This window comes from Octopus bimaculoides, chromosome 1 (genome assembly GCF_001194135.2).
Source record: "Octopus bimaculoides isolate UCB-OBI-ISO-001 chromosome 1, ASM119413v2, whole genome shotgun sequence".
NCBI lineage: Eukaryota > Metazoa > Mollusca > Cephalopoda > Octopoda > Octopodidae > Octopus > Octopus bimaculoides.
The window spans coordinates 59,106,247-59,111,240 of NC_068981.1; the positions used below are offsets into that span (position 1 = coordinate 59,106,247).

General features: G+C 34.5%; 1 protein-coding gene across 3 annotated transcripts in view; it reads right to left on the bottom strand.

Annotated features, from left to right (window-relative positions):
• The window catches only part of LOC106877850 (FMRFamide receptor), a 174,252-nt gene that overhangs the window by 126,582 nt on the left and 42,676 nt on the right, over positions 1-4,994 (bottom strand). The gene's annotated exons all lie outside the window — the stretch shown is intronic.

Here is a 4,994-nt window from a genome sequence, read left to right on the forward strand (position 1 = left end):
ATATATATGTAAAATGCTTTTTATTGTTATGTTCAGTTATAATAAAAAAAAACTTTTACATTAATCTAATGGGTCTTACAGTATACTTTTTTAGAGAACAAATTTATTGTTCTTATACAAGAATATTGCTGATAGTGACTTCGAAGTTTCGGTCACTATACTGCACCAGTTCAGTAGTTGAAGAATGGATAACACTCAGTAAGCGAATAAACGGAGACAAAATACGAACGGCTGTATCAGCTTATCTAGCTCGACCCAAATTGATTACATATGAATATACTTCCAAAAATGAATATGTACATACTTATAGGTTTGCACATTAATAGATATGTCTGTATGAATGGAATATGCAACCGCTGTATGTACATGTATTTTTGTAGTTTAGTCATTACATACGTAGGTGTGGGTTCTCAAAGATGCATGGATGAACAATTATATTCGTATTTGGAGGTAGAAGAGCTTGAAATAGCTTAATAAAACACTGATATTAAAACCCAATATAAAATTTGCTATAAACACATGATATACTTTAATACTAAAACAAATATGTATACAGTTCTGTATATGTATGTATATGTGTGGGTGTGTATGCATGTAAATGTGCATGTGTGTGTGTGTGTATTGACGTATGTGTGCTTATGTATGTTTGTGTGTCTTCATTTCTGGGTTTATGAAATTGCGCGCATACAAACGTACAAGCATACCTCTGCCACACATACACACACATATTGTATATATGTACATGTGTAAGATGTTTAAGATATGAGTATATATATATGTATATGTGCGTGTGTGCTTGTGTGTGTGTGTGCGTGCGTGTGTGTGCGTGTGTGTGTGCGTGCGAGTACACGTTTCATATTAGTATATGCATGTATCTACAAATATTTGTGCGAAAGTTCATTCTGTGTGCACACATGAATCTGCTTAAAGCTGTGAATGCTTCTCGTTCTGCCTGTTCTTTGCTTGTTTGTGTACACACACAAACACATATATACACATTCATATACAGAGAAATACACGCATGCTTTTCAATGTAATTTGTTAGCACACATGCATCTGCTTAAACACGGAAATGTTTCCATGCGTGTGTATGTGTATGCAAGTGTGCGATTAGAAACATGTGTGAGTTATGTTCATATATCTGATTAAACATCTGAATTCTTTTATGTATGTATATGTGTGTCTCTCTCTCTCTCTCTCTCTGTTTGATATTTGTAATTTTCTTTGGTGATCAAAGAGAAATTCTTCCGATTCTTAGGATATAATTGGACATTATACTTTTCAAAGAATCACAGTATTACAATGAACATATAATTGAATATACTATACAAAAATAATGTATTTACAGATATTCGTATACCCAGACGGCCGTATTAGGCAAGTCTTATGCACATTTAAGATGATTTGCTATTTTTCTTAGTCTATGACGAACGGAAGATGAAATATTGTGGCGTTGGCGGATTAGCAGTGTGTTGTGAAATGATGCTGAGTAAATCGAGAAACGTAAAAATGCTTCCTACGCTATGAGTAGCTGTTTTGGATCTCTTCCGGTTTCTTACACGCACGCACACACACACACACACACACACACACACACACACACACACACGTACATGTACACAACAAGCAGCGCTATGTTTCGATTTCTCTTTCAGTCACATCAGTGAATAAGTGAAGGGAAACAATTGCACCTATAGCACTGTTGTAATTACAGCTTTGGGCTATTTCATAATATTAGCGAAAAGTCAGTAAACACGACTAGCTTCATCAGTAATTACTACGACTTAGCGTGAGTGTTTATTTAAACTGATATTCAAAATGAGAGAGAGACAAAAGAGGGAGAAAGAGAGAGAGAGAGAGAGAGAGAGAGAGAGAGAGAGAGAGAGAGAGAGAGAGAGAGCAAGTGTATCTTACAACAAATTATGAAAAATTCAATGAACAACAGGTATCTTTTTGCTCATTCTGAGTCTATTTGCACAGTCTGGTTAAATGTGCATTTATTAAATATTCACATGTAAACAGATTTACATGCTTACCTACTAATACGCATTCGCAGTACTGACATTGTAATTAACACAACTAGTGTCTGCTTTTCACTGTAATTTTCCTAAGTAGCTACATGTCACACGCTTTTTCTCTCTGTAGGATGGATGAAGTTTGCACTCCTTTCTTTTGGCTGGAAATAACCTCGGAAACTTGTAGAGTATTGCAGAGAATGTCTCGTGGTTTAATCACTAGCTGTTTACAACCTCATTCACCCCACCCCCCCACATTCACCTTTTGGGCATGAATGTCACTCGTGCGTTTGACATGGGAGCAAGTACAACGCTCCCGTCAATCGTTTTTAGGTGCATATGTAATCGCCTGCAGGTAGAGATAAGCTCTCGGCCATGTGACTCTTGACCCAACGATACCTCGATGATGTGACTACTGGAGGATGAGAGGGCGAGAGGGCGAGAGGGCGAGAGGGCGAGAGGGCGAGAGAAATGCACAAACATTAGGCTGGTACTCAGATTCTGTTGGTCTCTGCACTTCTGCTACTGTCTCTCACCGAAAGTCATGTTTGTGCTGCCTGTAACAGATCTAAATCCACATAGAGACTCTGAAACAATCATGGAACATACTATGTACGCGGCATATTTAATAAAAGTCTGGAAAATACCATACCGATAGTTACAAGTAAAGATTATCAACGAAAACAAGTCACACTTGAATTTGACAACTTTTCTCTTTGGTAAATTAAGTATTGCATCTCTTCAATACTGAGGAACCAGTTGTTTTCCGGCGCCCAATTTTTAATGTTTGACTGTCTTAATGAATAATTCTTTATTATAAGAGAGTTGTAGATTCTAGTTACATTACTAAGACAAGCACCACTGAACGGTAATTCTTCATTAGGCATATTGTAAGTCTATATTTATATTTAAATTGATAGTGATTTCTAACAAGTTTACTGAACTACTGATGTTATTGTAATTTTTAGGCCGAAGTACTTCAAGGTATTAGTGAGTTCTTTCATAAAGACATTTAAACACGTCCATTAGCCTGTTGTGATAATGACAGCCCGTTGTTCTTATATAACTGAGTCTACATGTTACTCGTAGCTATAGCTATGGTATGTGTGTAATGATTCTCAAATAGCTAAACTAATATGATTAAAATACTGTGAACATTTACGTTCCCTGGAAATATCTTTCATTATGTACTGGATAAACTGTAATAAATATTCAATGTGCACATGCGAATGATTTAACGTACTTGTGCAGATATTGTATACACGAGAGCAGAACCAATTGATGTGTGCTGTTCTAAATTTATGTATGGATAAATTCCAGCATACTTTGACTTTCAAATTCATATATAAACAACGATTTCATCAATGTTCACTATGGAGTGAAATAGTTTATAAATTATAGAAGAATACATACAATGAAGGATTACGAGTATGTCCATGGCAACGAAGATTGTTCGCAGTTGGAGGGATATAATTAGAATTGAAGTTTATATTCGATCGAACAAAATATGAAAATAAAAATATTTCAGAAAGAGTAAAATACTACTCATTTACACACACATTACATCAATGCACAATCAGGCAATAAATCAGAACTAGGCAACTCAAGATTACATTCTGAAATGTACAGTATATATAATATGTTATGATATAATATAATATAATATGTTATGATATAATATAATATAATATAATAATATAATATAATATAAAATAGCAAAAGATTCGCTGTGTAGTAAAATCACACTTTGTTTATATCCTGATGGAACAGCAGTTCGCTCTTTCTCTAAAGTGAATGAACTACCAACTGTTAGACTTGTGTCAAGCTCCGTATAATTCGTAATTCTGTGAAGGTTTATTCAGGTCGTTTTTAGAAAAGTATCTCGTCCTTAAGACTGAAGAGTACGTACGTACGTATGTATGTATGTATGTATGTATGTATGTATGTATGTATGTATGTATGTATGTATGTAATAAGTAGGTCTACTTAAGTTGAGTTTCATAGAATGTACAAAATATAAACAAATGAAGAAATTAAAAGTTTTCTAGAAAATATCGTACTTTTTTTTTGAGAAAACATGTTTTTTCAAAATATTCTGGTAATATTTATAATTACACTACATAAATTATTTTTCTTATCAGCAAGGTATAGTTTAGAGCTCGGCTTATATCATATTCTTAAGTTTTCTGTAAGGCTGTAAATGAACAAAAGTTTAGTATTTTACATAGCTTCTAGCCTTCTTCTTGAAAATATACGCTTCTAAGCAATACTTCTACTAACTAGATACCAAACTGTGATATACGTATATACATACATACGTAGCGTGCGCGCGCACACACACACACGCGCGCACACGCACACACGCACACACACAGACACACACACACACACACACAAGTACGCATGCATACGAGCATTACACTGAGCAACGGTTTTTTAGTGACAATATTTAAAACTATATTCGTCTGATTTGAAGGCACTGAACCAACCTACGAATGACATTATTTTTTCCCCATCACGTCAATGTTTCTTCTACAGCATATTACTATTTTAAAAAAAATAATCGCTGTAAGGAACTACACGATAGCGCTGGCCTGTACATATTTTAGTACCTTAGAAGTCTGATAATTTCTTGGAGACATTTGAGAAGCTGATTTAAAGAATACCCTCGGTATAGTTTATTTGAATTTTTACATTTACCATAAGCTTTAGTTTTAAGATATAATTTACCCCTTTGCATGTTAATGTATCTATTCATGTGGTGAAATAAGGAACCTTAGCAGCACCTTAATGCTTTAGAAGCTAGCATCTATATTACCTCATTAGGACTAATTAAATTACGACCTGCTGCTTTTATACAAAAATTGCAACAATATTAATGCTACTTATAGCCTCCCTGCGTTCAGGAATAACTTTATTTACTGTAGATTACCGACACACACAGGGCTTATAAGTCTGGTTACCATATATATATATATA